Source organism: Vicugna pacos, chromosome 3 (genome assembly GCF_048564905.1).
Source record: "Vicugna pacos chromosome 3, VicPac4, whole genome shotgun sequence".
In the NCBI taxonomy this organism is placed as follows: Eukaryota; Metazoa; Chordata; class Mammalia; order Artiodactyla; family Camelidae; genus Vicugna; species Vicugna pacos.
The window spans coordinates 71,679,753-71,696,176 of record NC_132989.1 but is presented as its reverse complement, the minus strand read 5'-3'; positions in this window follow the sequence as shown (position 1 = coordinate 71,696,176).

The following is a 16,424-nucleotide window of genomic DNA, read 5'->3' as shown; positions in this document are numbered from 1 at the left end:
TAGAGTTCAAGTGGAAAGTATTGTTATAATCTAACTGAAGGCAGTTAGGATAAAAACTAAATTAAATAATGGTGTCATGCAAAAGAACTTGAAAATTAATATATGTAGGTATATGTATGACTGAAACATTATGCTGTACACCAGAAACTGACACGCTGAAACTGACTATATGTCAATTTAAAAACTATAAAAAATGAATTATAAAAATTTAAAAAATAATGGTGTCTTATGCTCAAAGAGGCCAAAAGGAAAAATCCTTCCTAATAAACATTTGTCTTCCAAACAACACCTACCACCAAAAAAGGGCCTGCCAATTTGTCTTTACTCAAGCAGTATGGCTGGACCTGATAAGTGTCTTCACTCTGAGATTTCCTGCCCCACTTTTCTCCCCAGTCACTGTGACCAGAAGTGGGTGCCTGTAACTGCTGGCAAATGAGCAGGTAGGACAAGTGTCAGATCCTGGCAGGCACCTCCCACCCTCCCACCCCCAGCTCCACTCCTAGAACCATATGGACTTCTGTAACTATGCGGCAAAGCCAGGTCAAGGCATCAAACACAAATGTTGTTGTTTTTTTTTTTTTAATGCTGTAAGGTTTTCCTGTTATCTTCAACATTTTCACTCATCTCTACTCTCCTTCTTTGACTAAGTGGTGAAGAAAAGATTCCTAAACGTTCATGCCTCTGTGGCTCCAGAAAAAAATCCATGAAGGCGTGTAGGCAGCATGCATTTAAGCACAACCAGAGGGTGGTGGTAGGAAGTTGGAGATCTCAGAAAAACTTGCTTAAAAATGCGTAGGCTCTGCCTCCTCCCAGACCAGCTGCTCCAAACTCTTCATTTGTTGGCAGAATTTGCACTGAGCCCCTGGCCCTCACATTTTAGCTCCAGAAGTTCCCCCTTGGTTATCTCTTTTCAATTTCATCATCCATTTGTAAGATCAGGAATCATACCACATAAAACTGGCCTCTGCATATTTGGAACTGACCAATATCGTTTTCCAAGAGCTCTCAGAAAAATGAAATGGATTATGCAGGAAAATTTTGTAAATGGAAAATATGGCATATACAGAGTCTGAGGCAATCCAGGACATTTTAAACCAGAAAGCAGATGGAATAAGAGCAATATAAATTAGTGTAACTGTATTTTGCCAACTGCCAAGTGACTCTAACTCCAAACAGAACTTCTCCCCAACGTGTTGATTGCACATGTATTTGTTTGTAATTACCACTGGGTAGAATTTAGTGAGATGTTGAGAGTTATAATCATAGAGCCTACAAAACTAAGGAAACAAGCACATAAAATACATGCGAGGTATTTACATTGGACAATAGTATCCATGCATATGTCGTATAAGCCAGTTAACGAAAACTCTGCCATGTGGCAGTTTTTAAGAAAAGACAAAGTCTATTAAATACTGAACGGAAGGGCAAAACTTCACAAGCAGTTCTTCCTAGCCTTGTCCCTCTCACATGACCCCCGTCCTGTAACTCTCAGATGTCTTGGCGGCTTCCCAGTGGAAGAGCCTCGGCCCCTGGGTGTCAGAGGCAGAGCAGGTATTAACCGACTCAGTCCTCTCTAGGCCACCACGTCAGCCTTAGGAAGATTTGTCCAACTGTCCCTGGCTGGAGTAGATCAATGCAGTCACAGTAGAGCAAGCTAACAGCTAACTGACAGAGCAGAAGGGGCAGGTGGGCACAGATTTTCCCCTGCAGCGCAAAGTGCAGTAAAGAGACAGAGATGCTAACGACTTCTTGGTGAATGTGTCCCTTCATATTCCGGCTGAGGTGCTCCAGCCTTGAGCCATCTCCTTGGGCTGGGTGAGCCTGGATACGGCTTGACCAGCAGGCTCTCGTTAACCACGGTGCTACAGTAAACACGTGACTCCCCAGTCCGCTGGCCAGCGAGGCTTCTGTTTGGACAAAGACTGTTGCTCAATATCCTAAGCCGAGACTGGCTCAGGTTTTCACAGCCCAAGTCTTCCATGATGAGCCACTGTGGAGTATGGATGATGGGAGTAGAATGAAGTTGTCTCCCGCGTCTGCAGTCTCCCTTTCCAACTACATAAATATGGATTAGTGCAGAACCACAGAGCCGCGGTGAAACGGACAGTCACTCCAAGGTGCTGGCTGCAGCCTTTCTTACTTTTTCTTTGACACGCCATTCCTCTCTACTCTTTTATCTCTGCCACAAAAACATCTTCATACCTCCTGCCCAGTTTCAGCTTTCACACCAGCTGTTCCTATCAGGTAGAAAGGCTCAGGAAGGAATCAGCATCTGGAAATATGCTAATTTTGCATAAAATTAGAGGATGGTAGCACAAATTACAGAGACTGCAAACTGGAGACATCTGTCCATCACAGCATTCCAACACACAGTAAGTGCAGGGAGCAGGGCTGGGGAGGAAGTTACAGAGACCTACAGGAGTGGCCAGGGAAGGTACCCTCCACCCCAGACTCAGAGAGGCACCATCCGAGGGAGTGAGAGGGACAAACCAGGGAAAGGAAACTGGCTAAACTCATTCAAATGTTGAAGAGCCTGTGCCCCAATACACTGGGGAAGGAAAGGGATGGTGATCCCCAATCCCTGTCGAGCAAAGCTGTAGCCCTCACCCATCCCCACAGAGAAGGACCAGTCTTTGGGGAACACAGGGATGAAGAGTGGAAAGACGGCACCTCTAACACAATATCTGTGCACAAGCATTGCAAAGATGGGGACTCATGTCCATTCATAAACCAAAATTATGTCCCAGGGCCATTTCTGAAACTACTGAGGAGTCATATTCAACTCAGTGGCCGTGATTGGCCGTGGGCCTCTGCCCTTCACAGCTCAGTCCACCTCCCTGCAGCTGTTTCTGGAATCGGGGGTGTGGTCCGTCACGGGAGCTTCCGGGAAGCAGGGCAGCTGCAGTCACCCCAGCTGGCTTCTCCTCCCAAGGGTGTTCCCACCACGACAAACCTGCACACTTCGTTCAAGGAGCCTCGAGGGTAACTACCATTCTAACACGGGGACTACACCCGGGGCAGGAGACTTGTAAATTGCATTTCCTGCTCAGTTTCTAGAGGAGAAAAGTGGGTGGGGTCGCAGAGCGCAAACATAACCCCATTCACGCACCTCAGAGGACAATGGAGAGAAATGGCTAATAAAAATGATTACAAATCACTACACACACGTAAAGCGCTTTATAATCGACACTAATACTTTAATCCCACGTTGCTTGTTTTTTAGGCTTGAAGCTTAAGGAAAAGTTAAGCTGAAAGAGTCAGTGGAACAAACTTCATATGCTGTCATTTTCTAGTTTTAAGCAAAGACCAAAAAAAAAAAAAAAGAAGAAGAAAACCCCAAGAAGTCCATTTTTAACTTGCTGCTTATGTAACGAGAGCCTGTGAGCTGCACCAGAATTTAATTGAAGGAAAAGTAACTGTAGGGGAATTGCTTGGAGAACTGCCAGAAGGGTTTTAACAGCTGGAAGTTGAAAAGTGATTAATTTTGACAGCAATAAAAGCCTCATGTTCATACATAATTATGCTTAGATTTGTGGGCTGCTGGAATTTTTTCTATGCACTGTTAACCTTTTGCTGTCCAAACAGGAATTTCGATACTTTAAATGAGTGCCTATTTTAAAATGGAATAAAAGTTGGTTTTAATGGCTTTGACTCCTTTCAAGACAAGGAAGACTCCAGGGGGAGAAAGTGTGGAGGAACGGGAACAGATTCAAATCCTCTTGTGAGTATTTTTAGAACTTAAGGCAGATAAAGTCATCTCATTTTACCCTACTGCAGAACCACAAGGATAACAACAAAAAGCGTCCAGGAAAAAGGCATTCAGAGCAAATAAAAAATGATGCTGCAGTGGTCGTCCACTGTCAACCAAACAGTTCAGCTAAGTTCCCAGCGTAGGAAATCGAGGCAAGTCTGGATATGGATACTATAATACCACTTTCACAAATACTGCGCAGAGTGAGAAAGTAATTGATTAAACTGAGTCCTCAAACTGGCAGTGTTGCTAATTGGCTATGAAAGCTTAGACAAGTCCCTTCATTTCGTCGTGACTTCTCTGTTTCCCACGTGAGAAGAGAGGGGTGGACCAGATCACTGTGAAGATCTAAAATCGAATTGTCTTGCATCACCTGCTCTAGGATTAGCCACGTTCTGAAATTTTTCTCTCTTAGTCACCTTTTCTATCCTCCTGCCAACCAGTCTGACCAGACAGAGTGAAACTTCAGTAATAGGAAATTTTCATTTCATTGAAAATAACTAACATTTAATAAGAGTAATTACAGCACTGTCCAAGGCACAATTCTAAGAACTTTAGATAATATTATATTTTAATCCTCACAACCACTCTGTGAAGTGGATCCTCCAGTGCTGCTACGACTATGATCCCATTTCACAGAAACTGAGACCATAAAGAAGCTACGCAACTTCCCAAAGTCAACAGTCACCTAGTAGGAAAGCAAAGATTTGAAGGCTCTCTTGTCCTACTTTTCCCAAACAAATACATACTATTGTGAATACACTTGATCTGTGGCTTTAAAGGTGACATGGAAAGCCAAACAATGACCCAAAACTCCAAAGAACTGAACTTACTTTCAGCTCCTTCATTTTCTCAATTGGACCATTAGTCCAGTCACCTTGGACAATCCACTGACTTCTCCACTGCAGTTTCCTTAATTGTAAAGGACAGCACTTGTCTAAATCAGCGGTTCTCAAGGCGTGGTACCCAGACCAGGAGCATCACCCTGCCCTGGGAACTTGTTAGCAGTGGAAATTCTCAGGCCCCACCCCAGACTTACAGAATCAGAAACATCTGCATTTTGACAAGCCTACCTGGTAATCCTGGTGGAGGCTAAAGTTTGAGAGCAACTGGCCGAGGTGATCACTAAATTATCTTCTGAGTCCCATGTGCCATGATTCCATCTATACATGTCTGGTTTCAGGTCTCTGGATTTCAAATGGAGGTCGGTTTACTACAGTTAAATTGTTCTTTCCTGATTCAGCAGACATTCGGTCCTCTCGTTGCCAGAGGACAGACAGGATACCTAATGTTGGCTCGCTGGAATGATGGCTTCCTTACTCATCATCAGATCACTATGGGATTAGAGGGCAGAAAGGAGTCGTGACTCTAAATAGAAAGATAATATTGTGAACGTTTCGTTACCTCCAGCAAAAGGAGAAGATGGAAGTGCACAGTCAGAACCTCAGCATAATCTGAGTCCTTAATCCACTGCCGTGCATCACACGGGGGCTTAGTAAATCCTTGTTGCTGCCTAAAGCAAATGACACCCAAACTATGACTAGCAGCCTGGAGGAGACGGCCTGTGGTTGCTCCCATATTCTCAACTGTGCCAAAATCCAGACCTACCTTTCTCCTCTGAGTCAAGAGGGAGGCAGCCAACCCCAGAGAGAATGTTGGCTTTACCTCTTAATTTAGCACTCCATTGCCGCAGGGTTACTGGCAGATAAACACAATGACTTTGAGCCAGAAGCCGGGATGCCCCCCAAGAGACAATTCCAAGTGTTCTCAGGAGCACATGGCCCTTGGTCTTGTCCTTGTCAAGGAACCACCTGCTCATCAGAAAAGGCAGAGGAAGACCTCTAAGTCTGGGTTAACCATGACGTGAATGTCCAACATCTCTTGCTTCATAAACCTACTTCTAAAAGCAGAGTATCAGGTGACCTCATACCCGAGGTACAAGACCACGAACAGCAGGGGCGCAAAGACTGATGTCTCTACTTCCTGTGGATTTCTCATGACTCTCATTAACATAAATTGTTGTTTACTGATTAATCTTTTTTAAAAGTTACAACCGGAAGAAACAAAGAGGCCAAAATGCAAACTCTATTAGAGTTACAAAAATTTCTGAAAGGAATAGGAACTTAGGCAGGAATGACAGATGGAGAGAAAAGGTAGCCACATAAAGCAATAGGAACTTGTCTGGGACTGTAGCTACAAAGTGGGCGGACTCTACGTTTAGAGCTGAGGAAACCTAAGACTTACATGAGGGATAACTCTGTCCTTTTGTTTTATGAGAGTGGAAAATTTCAAACATTTATTCTAGACCATCCTGGAATCTAACAATTTTACATTTGGACATCATAAATATGAGAAGGACTGAAAAATTTTTACTAACCACTTCCTAATCCAAGTTTACTTAAAATGATATTTTAGCAGAGATTTTGCATTCTTTGATTAAAAATAATCTAGACACAATTTTCCAGCTCCAGACACCTATGTATTGCTGTGACCACCCTCCCCCCCATAAAGAAGCGACATTTTGACATTTCTTCTGAACTACGCTGCATAGTTGATGTAGGACACACTATCTTACAGATAGAGAAACTGAGGCACGGAGATGCTTGCCCAGCCAAAGTTACAAAACTAGTACTCAGAAGAGCTTAGATTTGAACCCAGGCAGTCCGGCTCCAGAGTTGATGCTTCTGGATGATCAAGTCATTCTTGTTTTATTTAGTCCATTTGTCACTTAGGAATGCTTCTGGTGACATAACAGACAACCCAACTTAGAGTGGCCTTAAAAAATAGGAATCCGTCTTTCTCACTTTCCAGTAAGTATGGAGATAAGCAATTGCTAAGGAGTTCAGGTGCTCACAATGTCCCCTGGGACCTGGGTACCACCATTTTGCTGATCCATCATCTTAGCATCCTCATGCTTATCATCTCATGGTCAGTGCTCTTCCAGGCATCACCTACCATGATAGGGGGGCAGAATGGGCAGGAGAGAAACGTCTTCTGGGAAGACTTTGTCTTTTCTTACAGAACTAAGCTTCTTTCTGTATGTGTCCCCTTACATCTCACTAGGCAACACAGGATCACCTGTCATCCTTCAGCCAACCAGAGGCCAAGCAAAATGAGAGGATCATGACTGGTTTTGACTGATCATGATTTATATTTTGGGACTGGGAAAGGAGCTGAACCAGTGGGTCTCCACCGAACTCCTGGATAAACTGGACTTCTATTCCTGGAGAAGGAGAACGGGCAGGAAGGGGGATGAGTGTTGGGTGCCTACCAGACTCCTACTTTGGAGTGTAGGTTGCCTCTCACTGTTCAGTATCTAACTTATTTGAACTGTGGGAAGGCACCTTGCTGAGAAGCGTGAATAAAGATAAAAGATATAATCTCTATATAATTATCAGTCACTCAAAGGCTTCCTTTGAGAGAACCAATCTCATATCCAATATTAAATAAAGGGGTGAAAGAATTGGAATCATATATGGCTGGGTTGGCAAATGGCTGTCAGGAGAATCCCAGAGGTTTTACCTGAGCCATGAGTACAGGGCAAGTAAGAAAGTATAAGCCCCAAGGTACCGTTCTTAGGCTGTACAACTCCAGACAGGGCAAGGCTTCTGTACAGAATAGACGGCATGTTGAGTACATTTGAGGCATTCTACACACAGAGTCGGCTTATACCCAGATGTAACTACAGTATAACCTGAGTCTCTCCAAGTCTCCCCTCCACTGGCTATAGTTAGGATGGGGCAAGAGTAGTGACTCAGGCCTCACAGGCACCTGCCCCTCCAGGCCCTGAAAACGCCCTTGCTCTTTGTAGAGGTCCCATGGGGTTCTCACGCGGGCACACAGGCACATCCAGTCCCTTTGGGGCTGCCCACTGCTCAGACGCCCCAGGTTGCATGTTGGCCTGGAGCAGAGCAGGGGAAAGCAGCACTTTTCTCTTCCCACTTTCCTTGCCCCAACTGTTAGAAGGCTCTGGAAGCAGTCCCTGCCTGTAGTTTCTCATTGGAACCCAGACATGTGCCCACAGGGATGGGCTGGACACAGATTCAAGTGCTAGTGACTGTGATAAACGCACCATCTATTCTCTTCCCCAAATATGACATCTTTTTTTTTTTACCTCAGATCATCTTGTCTCTTTCTTCCCTTGGGATGACTGACTCTCTCTGTTCTAGGAACTTATTCTTGGGAAATAACCGGACCCATAGCCAAGAATATGTGTAAGGAGCCAGTTACAGAGTTCTTTATACTGGTTAAAAAAAAATCCTAAATTTTATCAGTAATAGACTAGTTAAATTAATTATAGCACATTCATTTTGAAGAATAATATGCATCCATTTAAAATGATGAGGTAGAGCTACATTTATTAACGTAGAAAGATATTCATGATTATTGTTGAACAGGGAAAAAGTATGATCTCATTTTTGTAAAAATATGAATATAAATAAACAGAGAAAACGGAGGCTATCTTTGAAAGGCAAGATAAGGGTATTTTTACTGTCTTCTTTACATCTTTCTGAACAGCACTTATGTCTTCACAAAAAGCATGAATTTCTTTCCCAATCATAAATGTAAAAAGATAAAGCCATAGTCATTTTGAAAAATAATCTTAATAACTGAGCTTTAGTAACAAATGCATTCTTTAGAGTAAAAGTGTGGGCGGGTATAAAATCTCCATTTAGTGAGATTACTTTAATTTAAAAAAGGCTTGGTCATTTGCTGGATATCCCTGGGCAATGTGGAAGAATACGAACCTTAATAGGAAGATGATTAGAACTGTACATCTCCCCAAACCTACTGCGACACCGGCCAGCAGCTTCGTGCCCCCAACACGGCTGCTCCGGGAAGCCTGAAAAAATTGTGATTTCTGAAAGGAAAGAAAAAGCAAACACGTGGTCTGGTGTATTTTGCAGCTGTCTCTTTTTAGCCTTGCATTATTTTTTTTTCAGTTGGTTATCTTTTTCTAATTAGTAAAAGCTCAAAGTTTAACACCACCTGGCATTTCATATTTTTTTTCTCTATTTGTTTTGCCTTTCAGGGTTTTTTGTTTTGTTTTGTTTTTTCTGATTTGGGATTTTATACCATTACAAAAGTTCTCATAGTTCATGTGGTCAACTATAATAATCCTTTCCTTTATGATTCTTGGCTTTGGCATCATGCTTGGAAATGACTTTTCCGCTCCCAGACACCAGAATTATTATCTATATTTTATTAAATCTATAAATTTTCATCTTTTACAGTTCAATGCAAAATTGATCAGAATTTATTTTTGTGTGAGGCATGTATGAGGCAGTGATATAGTTTGCCCCAATCGGTTAGTCATTTTTCCCAACACCATTGGCAAACTATCCACCCTTTGCCCAATCATTAGAAATGAAATATCTTTATCATACACCAAAATACAACAAATGCACCTATCCTTGGGTCTCTTCTGGACTTCTGTTCCATCCTCTGCCTGATTGTTCCTGAACTAATATGATACAGTTACAATTATTGTATTTTTAAGCTATATTTTATTTTCTGATAAGACAAAGTGTCCCTCATCATTGCTCTTTTTTAAAAAGTATATTAGCAATTCTGAAGTAATCATCCTTTCAAATAATTTAGATTTCATCAGGTTCCAAATAACACTCCATTAAGACTTTTATTGGAATTACATGAAATTTATAGATGAATCCATAGAAAAAGTTTAATATTTTCAGTGGAAAGACTTCTTTTCACACTCCCGCTAAGATTTTGTAAATTTCTCTCTGTTGTTCCTGCGTATTTCCTGGTAAGTTTATGAAACATTGGTTGTCTTTCCATCCCTACAATTTGGGTCCCAGGCAAGGTGATGGAATCTTCATCAAATTTACAATTGAAGGACAGATTTGCATATCTGCAGCTCCCAGGCAAACTTCCGCTTCCCACAGGCTTGACTTCTGTCTTCGTGAGGTGGTGCCTTCCTCTGACCTCCACCATCTGCCTTCTGGCTTCAGAGACCCACTTAGTCATCCAAATTCCCAGCAGGCCCTGCTCCCCAGGCTCTTATTTACTCCCGCGCAACGCTTGCTTCAGATACAGTAACTCACTCTGTCGCTTTTCTTTTGCTGCACAATAGACAACCACAAGCCAGCAACATAAAATGACACACACCTGTTATCTCACAGTTCCTGTGATGTGTTCCTTTCCGGATCGTAGGGTCCTCTTCCAAGCTCACAAGGTTGTCAGCAGAATTCAGTTCCTTGTAGCAGCCGGACGGGAGGCCCTCCATTGTTACCGGCTGTCAGCTGGGGGTGCTCCACAGGTCCTCGCTTGTGGCCCCCTCCCACAACAGGGTGGCTTCCACCCTCCAGGCCAGCGGAAGAGCCTCTCTGTCTAAGATGACCACAGGGGTGACATCCATCACCTTGGCCGTTCTTTCTCAGTAGAAGCCAGTCATGGGTACTGCCTGCACTCAGGGAGAGGGGATTATTCAAGGGTGTGACTCTTTGGAGTCACCTTGGGGTGTATTTTCCACAGTCACAGGTCTTAGACCATCGCCAGCACCCCTCTATTTCCCAGTCACTTCTGAGACTTGGAGTACTGACCTAAATACAATAAGATGGAAGCCTGCATGAAGACAGGGGGAAAGGGGCACAGGTGGGAGCGGGAGGAAGGAGAGGGGAAAACCGAAAGACAGGCCCTGCTCCCTTCACAGCACTAAGTCTTCTGTTTGACATTGGCCCTGGGTCTCCAAATCACGGAGGCAAAGGAGAGTTATGGTACAAGTGAAAGCTACGCTGCTTATTCTTGGTGCTCTCCACCTGCCTTGTATTTGTCGGCAGTTCTTTCATAATTCTGGAATTTAGTGGTTAGGTATTTTTCAGTATTAGTGTTTCATCTTTTCTTTTCGTTCTTTTTTTTTTTTTCTTAAGTCTTTGTATATAGTTAACAAGAGGTTAGGGGAAAACTGCTAACTTTGTGATGCTTTAAAACAGAGTCTCAACCAAGCCAATTTCTAGCAGGCTTCACTTCGGTTTTCTTGAAATGGTACTGCTGCCTCGTTTCTGGCTCTTCTGGAGCAAGTTCAAAGTTGAATGCAGCACATTTGACAGGAAGCTTCTTGGGTAATTGTGACAACTCGTGGGAAACCAAAGAGAGAGCTAGTCTGTGCCTCAGGACGCTGTGGATATCAGAAACATATCTGCGTTGCTGGTGGCCAGTTCATCCTCATGATAACCTTGTGAAGTACGTATTACTAAACCACCTTGTGGAAGAGGAGACAGAGGCTCCGACTAGACAAAGAACTTTCCCAGTGTCACACAATCAGTAAGTGACAGAGCCTGGATTCAAATCACACTTGGTCTGCCTCCTGACAGCTCTTTCTGTCGTGTCTTCATGTTCACGTCTTGTACTTTTAGATGCAAGTCAGTTTTTCATTTCTGTAATAGAAAATTATTCACATATTTTTACATCATTTGTTTTTCCTGACCAGCTTAAAACTAAAAGGATATTTTGAAAAATGGCCAATTTTTTTTTAAATGCCATCCCAAGCGGCATGCCTAAACATTACATTGCATTTAGAAATAAAAAATCACGTGCCCAAAAAAAGGATTAAAAATACTTTAAACTCTCAGGGTGAGGGAACACCTCCTGAAATAACCAACACATTTTTTTTTCTATTCCTAATTCAGCGTACAGCCTCAGAACCCTAATGTAGGAATCAACTGCAGCTTCCTGCAGGTGGGAGTTTTTCATGATGAAAATGAACAGCCTTCTTACTTCTGTGAGCATACCACATGTCCTTTGCCCCATATATTTCATACCTTAAACAAAGCCAGTAACGTCAATTTTTGAGAGATCTGATAGTCACGCTGGGGCTTTATCTTCAGCCACAACATTAACCCCTTGTCTCCTATCTCCCTGAAACAAGCCACACTAAACATGAACATAAGCAAGTCACAGGTAAACTCCCTGCTTGGTTCCTTCAGGAAATTCTTTAGGGATTAGTGTGCCCTGATGGGACAGGACCTGGATACCGCAGTCAGAGTGCCCAGGTCCAAATCCTAGGGCTGGGTGCTTGCCAGCTGCTTTGGCAGGAAGGTTGTGTGTGGACGGTGCAACTGTGATAGACGTACACTAGGTTTACGTTCTTAAATAGCAAAGGATACCAAAATTTGCCAAGATGTCTTACCAAACAGGAGACCACCCAGCGTACCCCTCAGTGGAGGAAGAGACTCCCCAGGTCCCCACAATGTACAGCTGCTGACCACAAGCCCAGCCCTATTGATTGCCTGAGCTACGTGCCCGCCTGCTGACCAGGTACAAGTAATTATAGCAGCCAACCCAGCACATTCCTAAGTGTTTGTAGCTCATCGAAGGTCAGTTTCCCAGGCATATTGGCCTCAGTAGGCTCAAGATTTAGGACCACCTTGGGCCCATTCCTGCAGCAGCCTGGGGCAAGTCAGAAAATCTGGCCAATGATCCGTTTCCTCTAGCACAGTAGTTCTGAAACGTAGTCCTGGGCCAGCAGCATCAGTAGCATCTGAGAACTTCTTAGAAGTGCAAATTTGGGCACCCCACGCAGAAATACTGAATCAGAAACTCTGGGGATAACACCCAGCAGTCTGTTTTAACAAGCCCTCCAGGTGAGGCTGAGGCACACTAACGTGAGAGCCACGGCTCCAATACCTCATCAAGCTGTGAGACTGAAACAATATAATGCACCTGTTCTGCTACCATGAGCATTTCTGCAGCATGAATGACCCCATCAGGGATCGGCTATAAAGCAATGATGTCAGTGGAATGCAAAAATTGCCCATTAAACTGCACATAATTGCACATTAAGGTTTCACCTTGCAATATAAAAATTGCACACTGGTTTTCACCGTATCATAGGTGGGTTTTCCTAAGCAAGAGGAGCTGGAATAGCAGAAGTGGAGCCATAAACTTCAGTGGGAAAGAAGGCCAGGGGCGGGGCAGCTGCCTCCTCAGTGGGCACCTTTTTGCCGTATTCCAGGAAACTGAGAACTGGCTCCTGCCTCCAGGGCTGCCTCCTTGGTTAGGCACATCCCAGCCTCTGGAGCTCTCAGCATGGGGGAGGCTGTCCTGCCTCCTGTGTCCATCTTGACAGTAGCCCCACTGACTCAGAGCTCCACTTCCTTTGCCCTCTCTCTGCCCCTGCCAGTGCTGGACTAATTAAAAAGTTGCCAGCTTCTCATCTCTCTTGCTTTTGTGGATTTTAATGCCCTCTGTGGGAGCTTCTGGCCACTGAGCTGCTGCCAGTGTGGTCCAAGTAACGTTCCCAGGTGGCAGTGATTGTTTGGGTTCAGCAGTATCGCATGGGATTTGAACAGTCTTATCTTGGCCCTATTTTTCCCATAAATGCTATTATTTTTTTATACTGACTTTCGCAGGCGGCAAAATTTTCTGGGAAGTGTTAGTTTGTGTTACCGCAGAAATGCCTGTCTATGTAAAGTCCCTGGCACCTAGTATAAGTTTAATAATTCTTCTTATTTGTCTATGTCTACCATACCATATCCTTGAAACACTGGAAAAAAAAAAAAGAAAAAAAGAAGTAGCCAAGAAAACCCTGCAGTGACAACTCCAGTGCAGAGAGCAAAGGAGCACCATGATAATTTAGATTCTGAAAGGGTGAAGTTTTTACCCTCTTTGGTCAATGTTTTTAAAGATTCATCTGGAGCAATTCCTTTCTGTTTTCTTCTTGTTTGGTTTTTTTTTTTCCTTCCCCCGGTTTGAACAGCTTTTCCTAAGACATGGGGATGTTGTATCCACTTCTACGCATTTAAATCCTTAATTACACTCAATCTCTTTGTGACTCTGTAAGATGAGGCACTTAGAAGTAGCCAGGTGGAGACTAATTACCTTGGCCATGATTCCTGATGTTTACAGAGGATGGCACTCAGACCTGAAATCTTCCATCACCTCTGCTGGCAGGGACTCGTTCAGTCTCCTCACCTGACAAGTGTGGGAACTGAGGCCTGGCTCAAGGTCAAACAGCAAGAGTCTGGCCACGACAGCCAGCCAGGTGTCCCGGCTCCTGGTTCAGCACTCTGCGTGTTTGCTCTCCAGTCGTGCCCTGCCTTCTGAGGTCATTTCTAAATTGTTTCCTTAAACTTGGGGTCACCTGGTCAAAACTGGTGATCCGTAGGTCAAATTCAGCCCACAGACATCTTTCGTTTGCCCACATATCATCATAAAACTGGAAAATATCACATTTGAAAACCAAAATCCTAGCTTTACTTAAAAATTCAGAACATCTGGCGACACAGTGAATAGCCCCACAGGGCAGCGGTCCGCTGGCACTGAAGAGCGTTTGTCCTTCCAGCCAGGACGGACTCACCAGCCCCGCCACGGTCTCCGCCACTCCCTGTCGTTTCACACAGCTGCCTACACCTCGCCTCACGCAAGCACATACATTCTGTATTAGTCTGCGGGGGCTGCCGTAACCAAGTATCCTAGACTGGGTGGCTTTTGTTTTCTCATGGTTCCAGAGGCAAGAGGCCCAAGACCAAAGTGTCAGTGGGGTTGGGTCATTCCAAGGCTTCTCGGGTGTAGAGGTGGCTGTCTTCTCATGGTCGTCCCTCTGGATGTGCCTGTGTCCACATTCCCTCTTCTTACAGGGACATAATTCTTGCTGGATTAGGTCCCACCCTACTGCCCTCAAATTAATTCAACTTCCTCTTTCAAGACTATTTCCAAAAACAGTCAGATTTGGAAGTACTAGGGTTTAGTATATATAAACTTACATAAATTTGGGGATGGGGAGCACGAGGCATGGGACATCATCCATAACGTATTCCTTCCTCCTTTTATACCACCTGCTCAGCCCCCAAGGCTTCTGAGGCTGCAACTGTGACAAACAGAGGCACATTTTGGTTTGTTCTTTAACTTGCTCAGTTTTGTGTCTCATTCCATCAGACAGAGCCCCTCAACAAAGTGCCTTAATAATGAAATGCATATAGTATACTTGAAAGAGATGTAAAACTTTAAAGACGGAGAGAATCTCAGGCACTATCTCCTGCAGTGGTTTTCAAACTATCTGAAACCACAGAACAAAAGTGAGCAAGAAACTAACAACGAAAATAGCTAAGCTTCATTCCTATGCTCCAAAATGGCTCCTGAGGGAGCTCCAGAAGGTTCTGGGCCTCCCTGCATGAAACGTGAATTGAAAACCACTGATCTGATCCAAATCATTTAGTTTATATTTGAGAAACCTGAGGCTCATGCACGTGCCCAAAGCCACGTAGAGCCGAGAGGAGAGCTGGACCGGGCCCCGTGTCTCCTGCCTCCCATGCGAGTTCCTTTTCTCTCCGTGGTTCCAGTGAGGTCCTGGCATCAGTGGAAGTGGACAAGACAGTTTGAATAATATCATCAGGACAGGGAAATCCTGATATCGTGCTGGTGGGAGGGGCAGCCAGGAGCCCAGATGCTTACTGAGCTTTGCAGCACTGGCTGTGCGACCCTAAGGACAAAGGGCTTGACCCCTCTGTCCCTCTCCACATACAGCACAGCGGGGTCAGGCTCCATGGGCTATAATCCCTTCCAGTGTCAAAGCACTAGGACCCCAGCATGTCACCCTTAGAGTAATTCGGCTCATCTTTACATTTGCTCGGTTGGTACAAAGGGACTTCATGAGAGCTTCTTGCCCCAGAGGCATATGTTCCAGTGATGGCAGGCTCACCCTTCCCACACTCAGAGCACCCCCCAGATAGGGGGTCCTCACGCCCAGGCTGCTGGCCACCAGGGTCACTTTGAAACCGTGGGGCAAATCGATCTCACGTGCCTTCACTAATCTAAGTTGTTTTAAGCCTCGAGTGTTCTCCGAGCAGCATGTAGCCTAAACAGTAAGATGTTTGTCAGGGTTGTCTTCTGGGAACTTAGAGTCAGCTGCGTCTACTTCAATTTAGCCAGTTAAGACCGGCCAGGACCACTGCCCCTCCAAGTGGGCATGCGCGAGTGGCTGCCCCGGGACCTTCTGCGCAGAAGCCGGCCGCCTAGTTAGGCCTGCACACCTTTCCCCAATCGCCTTTCCCCACGCTCCCCACGCCCCCGAGGCCTGGGACCGCCCCGCTGCTTTATTGGTCATCCCATAAATACCCTAAGCCCCTTGCTTTCAGCGGGGCGGGTTTTACATTTTCTCTATCGTCTTCTCACTCGGCTTCCTCGCAAATATACCCTTTCTTTACCCTCTTTGCTGCAAACCTAGGCCTCTCAGCTTTTTTTGCTGTGCTCCAGGCAAAACTGGTTCAGTAACTAATTCAACATCTATAGTCCAGCTTGCTATCGTAGAGAAAAAAAAGTAAAAATGAAGACGTTGTGTAGAAGAGGCAGCACTGTGCGACCCTCTCTTAGTAACGGAAACTAGGGGCTTTTCACCACAAGGAAGGTGGCGGGGGGAGAATTGCTGTGCTCTTCGGGAACTGACTTAGGACTCTGAAGTAGAAACGGGGGAGTCTGGTTTCCAGTCTAACACTCTAGTGATGACGACCTTACTGTTTCATGAGGTTGCCCATCATGGGGTACACTGACGTCCCCCAAGTAATCAGTACCTCATTCCAAGCCAAAATCTGTGGTGCCAAACATCCAAACTTTGGTCACCACCTACGGCAGGTTTCTTCCTCTTCCCCGATTTATAGCTGGGCCACGTTACCAGCCTCCCTGCAGGTAGCTGCGGCCAGAGAACTGAGTTCTGCCC